Source organism: Carica papaya, chromosome 4 (genome assembly GCF_054855325.1).
Source record: "Carica papaya isolate Zhongbai chromosome 4, ASM5485532v1, whole genome shotgun sequence".
In the NCBI taxonomy this organism is placed as follows: Eukaryota; Viridiplantae; Streptophyta; class Magnoliopsida; order Brassicales; family Caricaceae; genus Carica; species Carica papaya.
Window position 1 is genome coordinate 16,896,413 of NC_142312.1, and position 10,662 is coordinate 16,907,074.

Genomic DNA, 10,662 nt, shown 5'->3' on the forward strand with positions numbered 1-10,662 from the left:
CCTTAAATAGCTAAAGAGGGATTACAAGCTAATAACTACTTCATACTTCTACGAACATGATTTCTAAAGAAAGAGATAAGGGATAATGGTCAACTTTCGTTGTGGAGAGCTGTTACAGAATGGAACAGTTCTTTGGCTAAATGTGGATATGGTGGACCGGTTCTGTAGGGATGGTTGGTGCACGTGCGGTTGATTGAGTCATTTTCTTCAATTTTGGTATTTTGGGTTTCTTGTGGGGACACGTTGGGATCTAAGAATCCTAACATCACTCCCCCTTTTGTGAGCAACATTGTCCTCAAAGTTCAGGTACTCTTATATCTCTGCTCAGCCAGGCTTCACAGGTTCGACATCCCCCTCCTCTTCGTCGATTTTTAGAAGTAATAGTTAGGATCGACGACATCTGTGGCCAAAGGTAAATTATTTGTCACAGTGAAAGCCTATACCTTGTGCTCGCAGGCACTGTGCTTCTTCTCAGGATAACTGTTTTGGAGCGGCGACTATTGCTGTTAGATCTCGCGGGGTCTGGTTAGATAGAGAGTGCGCTTGTGGGTTGGGCTGAGTCCTTCTTACCCAATCCAGCCTGTTTTGATGGCTCAACTGCTCATCGCGTATGCGGGCCAGGCTTATTGCATCTTTCAGGTCCTAGGCTTGAACATCCTTATCCCATCTGCTATCTCGGGCTGAAGCCCACCCATGAAGGTTCCAATTAAAGCATTCTGGGTCCAATTGTGGACCCGGTTGCCAAGCCGTTCGAACTCCTTTTGGTACTTTCTCAATGGGCTGACTTGTTAATTTTAGACAATGCCTCATCAAAGTCTTCCGCCTCTGTTGGCCCAAAGCAGACCCAAAGTTCGTCTACAAACCCAGTCCATATCACTACCCTCCCTTCTTCTTGATAAGTTCGGCAAAACCATTGCCACCACTAGTTGGCTTCACCCTCCAAATAGAAGGAAGCCAGTTACACTTTTTGTTCATTGGCGGTGCCTTAGTAATTAAAGATTACTCCATCTTGTTGATCCATTCAGTCGGATCGCCCCCTGCAAAAATTAAAAATTCTAGTTTGGCAAGTCAAGAGTGGAAGAGCGGGCGGTTACCTTCATTTCGACCAGATCCTTCCTCACGGAAAGGTTGTGTTAGCCCCACTCGGATTGGGTTGTTGTTGGTGGAATCTTCTCAGTTGGCTAACAATGTCTCTCTCAATCGTTTGAGGGTGTCCTCCATCTGGTGTAGCTTATCCACGACTCCTAGCTCCATTCTACTGAAGCTATCTTGCAGCCCCACAACACTTGCTTCAAGTTGTTCAATCCTCTCCTTATTAGACATGACTCTGATACCAATGTTAGGTCCCAAGTAAAGTTTGAAGGAAAGAAAAATATTTTCTGCTTAACGTGAGAAAAGAACTCAGAATTTGGAATGATTTCGTACTTCCCTTTTCATTCACATGTCGAGGCCTTAAATAGCCAAAGAGGGATTACAAGCTAATAACTACTTCTTACTTCTACGAACATGATTTCCAAAGAAAGAGATAAGGGATAATGGTCCACTTCCGTTTTGGAGAGCTGCTGTAGAGTAAAACGAGTCTTTGGCTGAATGTGGATATGGTGGACCAGTTCTGTAGGGATGGTTGGTGCACATGCAGTTGACTGGGTCATTTTCTTCAATTTCAGTATTTTGGGTTTCTTGTGGGGACACGTTGGGGTCTACGGATCCTAACAGATGATGACATGTTTAAAATCTATTTTTTCTACGAGAATTTAATTGAGTAATTGATTTTGAAAACAAAATAAATGATGGTAAACTTAGTTGGAATAATTGAAATGTTAAAGACCAAACTACAAATGAGTAAAAAATTAGTGACTACTTTCATAATTAAACCTTTTTTTATCTCTATACAATGAGATTGAGATTTTTTCTAATAGATGCTAATAATTACATATTTATGCAGATATTGTAGATTTGTTTATTTGATAAATATATAAAAACGGAAGAAATACATAAAATATAAATTTTGAAATGTAATAAGAATTCAGGCTTCAAAAGGCTTAACAAAGAATGAAAGAATATCCAGTTAGAGAAGTCCAGCAAAAGCAAACCAAAATGCAATCGACACAAACCCATAAGCCCACAAATGGAAGAGGTCGCCTGCAATTTGATGAACAAAAGGTTTCTAGTAGAGAGAATTAGGGTTCTTTATAAGTTGATAAACTCATCTTCTAAAGAGATATATATATATATATATACCGAAATTTAAAGATGTAAAATTTCATCAAAAAAGGAAAAAATAAATTTCATTTTTAAAATTTACTTTAAAAATCTATATTTATCTGAACTATGAGATTATGAAATTTCTTTTGAAAGTATTATAACATGATCTTTTAGATCCTATTTGAAATGGAAATTAATTAAATTTGTAAAATTGTACATATATTGTCTCAATTTTATTTGAAATTGTTAGGGGATCAACTTTTATTATTATTATTATTCTGAAATATGTTAATTTTATAAATAAGAATAAGTTTGGATTTCTAAATAAATTTTATTTCATCTAATTTTATAAATAAGAATAAGTTTGGATTTCTAAATAAAGTTTATTTCATCTAACTCTTGTATTAAAAAACAGATAGTGTCTGGACCAGCTTTACGTACAGCGGTTAGTTTATATTTTCAGTACAATAAAAATAGATAATTCGTGTTATACAATAAAATTTAAAAATATGTATAATTGACGTGTTAAACCATATTAACTATTGAGATAAAAATTAGAAAAAATAGAATATAAATTAAATTCTATAAGCACTTTGTCAATGGGCTGTCTATTTGTTCAGAATTACACCAATATTTAGTTAAGCCCGTCCCATTAACTTTTGAAGTTTTTTAATTTTAAACTGAAGATGAGACCAAAATATTTAGTTCAGGTGAAATAAATAATAAATTTATAATTACTCAAATTAATCAAACAAACATAATATATATATATATATATAGTAATATCGGAAAATTCCAGATAAATAAAAATAAAAATAATGTATTAATATTCATTATAATCATATAGAGATAAAATTTTAGATATTATTTGCTCATTTAAAATATAAAAGTAAAATTATTATACATAATAATATTTTAATTTTAAAATATAAAAATAGAATTTAATTTTTAATTGAGTATAAATTATATCCTATATGATTTAAATATAAAATAATTTTTACAATAGATATAGTAGTTACTATAACATCTCAATACATGTTTAAAATTTTATTTATGCATTAGGAAGGTTTTTGGCATTAAAGAGAAGCCCAAAAAAATTTTCAAAATTGAAGAAAAAGTTTGAAAAAAATATTAAAATTATTAACAAGGACTTAATTAAAATAAAAATATTAATTTCGGGGTGAATTTGTAGTTAATTAAGGGCCCAAATGAAAGGAAATAATGCGAATAGGGAAGAAAACGCAATTCGGGAAAAATGCCACATCAGCATGCTGATCTGTCCGTCAGCCAACTAGATACGGACGCGTTTCAGACACGCAGACAGGCATGCAATAGGATCGGACGGTTGACCTTTTAGATGCCGATCGAACAGTTAAAAGTGATCCGAAAACGAACGGTAAAGATTAAAATCCAGCGAGATCGAACGGCTAGGAGGACGGATGGTGCTGATGTTTCGGTGAAGAGATCCAACGGCCTGAATTTTGCTCGAAGGGAAAATACCGACATGTCCTTAATGGGCCTCGATCCGCCGGCTCTCGTGATGCCACGGACGCCATTATCGGACGACCCAAAAAAATTCAGGGGCGGGTATACCCCCTTCCTTCAATCGATCAGAAAATGCCGGAGAAGAAAAAGAGACGAGTTGCAGAGAGAGGATGTAGGGTACTTTGTTTTTCTGTAAAGTTTATCTAACACAACCCCTCAATAAGATTTAAACTAACTATTGTTTTTGATGAAAAGTCATGCAGGTGAAACCGACTGAATTCATATGCATATCTTTTGTTTCTTTTAAATTTTGCTTTCTAATTTCACTCTATGCATCAATATCATTGTTTGTAATTGGATTATTGCATGACTACTTCCTGTTGAGTGATGGAAACGGAGAGCTGGGTGAGGGTACAGGTGAAAAGAAAATTTGAAACGATCGGAAATAGATATATGTACTTCTGCATTATATATATATATATATATATATATGTACTGTGATTGTGCGTGTCTGAGTTCCTTGCATGAAGAGGAGTATATATATATAAACATTGTGTAAAAGAGCTTTTGTGTATACATATATACATGTATACATGATTATATTCATAACAGTATGAAATATATATATATATATATATATGAGTTCGCCTCTGTATATATATTTATCTATACATATACTTGTGTGCTTTATTTTAATATTACATGAACGTAATACATATATATAAGTATATATAACTATATGTGTATGTGGGTGGCTGTGTGCAGCAAAATATTATACTATATATACGCATGCTCTATATATTTAAAGTGTGTATATATATATATATATATATATATGTAGGCTACTGTAAGTATAAAAAAAAGGATAGGTGCATGCATGTTAATATGTACATTGTGTATGCGGAAAATACTCTGTAGACTTATATATGCATGTTGTATGAATAAATAGTGTATACCAAGTTACATATACGAGTTTATATCTATATATGGTATTATATATGTATATATGTGTGCTACTATGTAATATGTATATATAATTTTGAGAGTAGGGATATGGGTATATAAATCTGTATATAGAAAGTTGAAGCATGTGTGGTGTTATGTATCTATATATGGGCCTATCCATATATATGTCTGTGAAAAATAAATAATTGACAAAAGAGAATTTAAAAATGTTGAAGGAAATAAAATAGATAAGTGGAAATGGGTCAAAAATCAATTTTCAAATTTATAAATTAACAAACAAAGGAAATGAGGAATTTGGATAATTATTTGGAAGTACAAGAAAATTAGTATAATATTAAAATTCATGAACAATGGAAGAGGGGGAATTAAGTTTATAAGTTAAAAATACGTGAACAAAGTAAATAGGAAAGACATGTTAAATTGATTAAATAAATTATTAGTCAAATATAAGAAAATGTTAATGGTAAGTGGATACAAGTTTTGAAACAGTGTAAGGAATTGAAGTAAAAAGACAAGGTTAGGAAGAATAAGTAAGAAAAGGAAACTATAGGAGAAATAAATTTGGGGATTTACTTTGATAAAATTACATAAGGACCCAAGACAAAGAATTAGAGAAAACAAATTAATGAGCTTTGAAATAACAAAAAGAAATTAAGAATAAGTTAAACTAATGATAAAAGACATAATAAATTAGATAAATAGGCAAGAAAACATATAAGCCTTAAAATCGGAATAAAATAGGAAATAATGCAATAAAAGAATAAGAAAATTAAGAATATCAGCGAATGAAAATGAAAGATTTACACATCTCGAAAATCGAATAGTGACCGGGGCATTTTTGTAAATATTATAAAAGGTTGGAAAAAACAAAAAGGACTAAATTGCAAAGTTTTTGAAAGAAGATGAACAATATGGAAATAAAGTAAAGGTTAGGTGGTAAAAATTTTAAAAAGAGAAGGAAAATATGGGAATTTAAAAAGAAACAAGAAAGCTAGCGGTCCAGATCTATTTCTTACATCAAACGGTTCTGACAACTTTTTATAAAAGTTTCCTCTTCTCAGCTATTTGGAGGAGAGAACCCTAACGAAAGAAACGGGGGGAGACTGAGGGGGAGCAGAGTAGAAAAACCACTAAAGAAGGAATAGGGAAACGATTTTCAGAAGACGAATGGGAGAGAGAGTTACAAGTAGTATATCTGTGTAACATCTAAGTCCAGGTAAGCAACCCAGCCCATTTGCTTCAAAACGTTACCGTTTTGAAGCTGGGCATCAGAAGCCCAAAAACATCATTTTAAGAAATATCAAAAGGACGTCATTTTGATAAAAGAAAAATAAATTAAGGGTGAAGATTTGCTCTCCAATTTCAACTATTAGAATTAGATCTACTTGGTTATAAATAGGATTAGAGTTTCACAAATTTAAGATGAAAATCCTAGCTTCCATTTGATCAGGAGAGAAGGGAGAAGAAAGAGGTTGTCGGCAAAGAAGAGAGAGAGAAGAAAAGAGGGAGAGTCGTAAAGATCGTCGGTGTTGCGAATGACAATGCAATACGGTAATATCATTGGTGAACGTTTTTCTTCAATGTTTTATATTTTTTAGGAAGTACATATAAATTTGGTGATGGGTTTTGCAGGTTAGACAAAGAAGAGTCGTTGAACCCACCATGAATCACACTATCGAGGGTAAGAGTAGTTTATACTCTAAATCCCTATATCTAAGTTAATATTATTGATTTGAGTTCATTATCGATGATAGAAATGGAAATATTGTGAATATTTTAATTATTTTGTGATGAAAAATTCGAAAAAATATGAAATGATTGAATGTTTAAGGTGAAAGAGGTGGCTGCTATCAAAATGCATGTAGAGTTTTGGGGTTGAAGATGATGGAAAGTGTTTTGATATTGGGTCGGGTCGGTGTAACCCGTAGGGTCTATATTCGAGCCCAATAGTGGTGGTACTAAACGCGAGCCCAATAAACCTTTTGAATGGGTCTATTATAAAAAAAAAGGGAAAATATAAGTGTTAGGTGAACCAAGCCCAAGCCCAAGTGGGTATGTATATGTACTCACCTTAGTACTTAAATTTGTGATGGGCTTAAACAAAAAAAAAAAAAGAGTAACGGGAAAAGAGAAGGGAAGATAAATGTTTAAGTGGACCGTAGTATTAAGTGAAGAATGAACAAAAACCAAAAGAACAAAAAAGAAATAATAATAAGAAGAAAAAAGAAAGAAAGGAGAGTAAGAGTTAAGTGGATAGCCCAAACCCAAATGGGGGTGTTACTGGGTTTAGTAAAAGGAAAGGAAAAGAAAGAAAAGGGAAATTTAAAAGTAGGAATAATGGGCCGAGCCCTAGAAAGAAGCAATATATATATATATATATATATTATATTAAAGAATGAAATCTAAGTTCTGATGGGTTTGAGTCTTTGCCAGAATGGGTTAAGAAGGTGGGGTGTGGGTTATTTCAAGGGGAAAGAAAGAAAAGTCCAATGAATAAGTGGAGGAACAGTGGAGTAGAAACTAAAGCTTAGAGTGGCCGAACTCTATTAGGGTTTGTTGTCCAGGTGAAGAGAAATTAAACTAGGGCTAAATGGAATTAATTAAAGTATGCCATGGGTAAAAACCCCAAAGGACCTTATCATATCATCAGAACCCCAAAGCTACCTTAAAAAAAAAAAAAAAAAAAAAAAGAGAAAAACAGAAATGGGCTAGAAAGATGAAATAAAAAATTGAATGAGCTACAGGTTCAAAGAAAAGAATTCGAGAAATTAAAGTTAGGCTAAAGGTAATTATGACAAAAAAAAAAAAAAGAATAATAAAATAAGATAAATAAAATAAAATAAAATAAATATCATGACCTTAGGATTTGCAGCAAATTGCAAATAAAATGAGTCATGAGAACACAAAAAGAGTTACTATTTTTAATGGGGAGTGTGAATATATGGAATAACTTAGAAAATCCTGTTATAGGAGATTATGGGAATAGTGTGGTAAATGTGAATTAGAGAAGGGATGTTATAAGAAGCTTATGTCAAATATTTTAGTTTAAATATGAGAGTGTAAATCGTTGAATAATTATAGAGATCATAAAAGAGAAAAAAAAATAAATAAATCAATAATTATTTGGGCACAGGTAAGTTTGATGATTTATGAGCTAGTAAGGTTAGATATTTCGGAAAATAAATAATAGAATTTTATATGAGAAATTTAATGGGCATGGTCAAATTAGAGGTTAGAAATGTAATTCAAATCTTGAAATAAAATGGATCGGGGAATACAAATGACTGACGGATAAAATTCTTTATCAGTAAGAAATGATTATAAACTCTATTTCATGGACTGTCAATTGCTTCATAAATATGACTGTAACTATGACTCTGATCGTAATTATGATAATAACTATGACATGTGAATATGTAATTATGATTGGGTCCATGTTGATCTATGAGTATCATTTCCTCCTTGATTGTGACTAAATGCTATCTTATGAAAATTTACTATTATGTGAATATGTGTTTAGGAAAAGATACTTTATGTGTGAATATGTGTTTAAGGAATAATATTCTATATGTGAATATGAGTTTAAGGGAGAGTATTCTATGCGTGAATATGTGTAATTAATATGAATACGATATTGTATTTATAAAATTGAGAATAAATCAAAAATAGTTTATGAGAATGTAGCTATATAATTGTGGATACCTTTTGGATGATTTGAAATATATGAGAAGGAAAGATATGTCATATGTGAATATGTGCAGTCAATGTGATTATAACGTTATGCTTTTGAGATTGAGAAATTGTGAATATCCTTTGAATAAAATGAGGTATATGAAAAGTGAAAATATGTGATTAGTAAGATTGATGTAGTTGTAGTAGAGTGTGGAAATCAGATGGTTGTGAAAGGCTTAGTAAGTTTGAGGTAAAGGTAATGGTTCGAATTAGTGTATTATCTCCGATATTTGGATAAGAGTCTTAAATTATCCTTATTGAGCAAGTGGTGGCTCATCATTTTTTATCAATTCTAGAGTAGGAAAATCAAGAGCAAGTTCAAGGTCAAAGGAAGACTTAAAAGAATTATTTTATGATTTTAGAAAATTATTTTATAAAGTAGATATAAAATTTATTGTAGTAATATTATGAAAGATTTTGTGCGCCTAATGAATTATGACGTTGCATAAGGGATGTATGATTGAGTTTTAAATTTTAGTATATTGTTGCACTATTTATTAGGTTCTATACATGTGTACCACTCTTTTCTCAACATAGAAGGTGGGTCATTATAATTTGGGACACTATCACTAACGCAAGAGGATGCAGAAAGAGATAGGACCGTCACCGCAATCATCACCACTCAGGAACGAAATGTGAGTTCAATTTGATTTTCGTACCCCAAATTTAAAATTTTGTGCATGTGAATCTTTATGTGTAATAATAGCCTTAATTTCCTACAATTGTTGTGAAAAATGTGTGAAATTACTTAGTTGTGAGTGTAAAGATCTAGTGGAGTAAACAAATTCTTAGGGCGTGCTAGTGAGTGAAATGGGGTCGAGATATATTGAGAGAATTGAGTAGAGCTAGTATGGGATTAAACAGTTTCAGTTTATAGATCTATTAGGACATTAGGAGAAATTTGATTAAGTCCAAGATGTAAAAAGAAATAAGGAACTATGATTTAACATATTTGAAACAAAGGATATAGAGGGGAGTTTTCAGGTGACACTATAACAAGGGTTTTCTAGGGAATGAAACTATTGGGCAAATTGAATGAAGTTTGTACTGTGAGGCATTTAGTTGAATTAAGAAGTGAGGGTTGAAGCAAGATAGGCTGGAATGATTGTCACTAAGTTGAGAAATTAATAGAAGAAATATAGCCACCAGTGTAAATTTTTTTATAAAGATTTTAATAAATGAGTTATTGTGACGGCCGTAGTTCCCTAACGAGAAATCATACTGCTAAACACAACTGAATCAAAAAATATAACACAATTTTTTTTTAAAAATAAAATACAACAGAAGCTATTCATCCCTTGTACAACATGAACATTAATTTACATCTTGAGATAATAAAATTCTGTAGAGTCAAAATTAAATACATACACTATCGGTACAAAACATAATGCGACAATTCTTATTTAGGTATTACTATCCATTTTTTTGATATGAAAAAATTAGAATTTGAATGGGGTGAGCAATTTTAACACGTTCAATAAGTATAAAAAGTAACTACGCTATAGGCATGTAGCATACAAATCATACAGACATTCATAGATGTAAAACTTTTCTTCTTTTTTCTTTTTGAAAACTATGAAGACCAGTGTAATTTCATAAATTTTCAAGTTTTTCCCTTTTCATTCTCTCTCATCTAAATTTCTCAAGCTTCCCATTTTATCATATTCCATCCTTCATTATCCTCCTATCAATTTATCCCTCAAAATTCCTCTTTCAATATATCCCTCAACTTCTAATTGATCATTTTATCCCTCAGATCCACATACCAGAATTTTCTGCAAGTTTCCGGTCAAATTGAGACATTTGTAATCGCTTAGCGGGTATTTCTGATTCTCGATTTGTCCCAACAGAATCATTAAATTAAAGTTATTAAAGTTTTATAATTTTCTTTGAGTTTGAATAAATGTATCCATTATCTAAATAGTACCATTATGAGATCATAATTCCCACTATCACAAGAGAATGCACACACACATGCAAAACACGCACATTGGTCATAGTAGTCTATTGTCAGGTGACTTAGAATAAACACACACCTCAACCATGTTTGGAAGGGTTTCCATCCACTCAATGATAAGGTTCACTGCATTGTTGAATTTCAGCCATACAGATCTTAAACGGGTTATCTCTAAATTTTTGTTTCTTCCAAATTTTTGTTTTATTTTTTTTTTCTTCATATTCTAGATAAGATTGATATTTTATTTGTTTTCTTTCATATTTTGAAATTCTACTCATCATTCTCAATCTTCTCTATCTAATTCATTCTTTTTTTTT

The 10,662-nt window shown here is 31.8% G+C and overlaps 1 long non-coding RNA gene across 1 annotated transcript; it reads left to right on the forward strand.

Moving 5' to 3' along the window:
• The first annotated feature begins 5,765 nt into the window (after nt 1–5,765).
• LOC148266334 (uncharacterized) lies at nt 5,766–9,431 on the forward strand. The gene is made up of 3 exons (XR_015818766.1): nt 5,766–6,207; nt 6,289–6,337; nt 8,890–9,431. It is a non-coding gene; the product is annotated as an uncharacterized LOC148266334 (long non-coding RNA).
• The last annotated feature ends 1,231 nt before the right edge of the window (nt 9,432–10,662 follow it).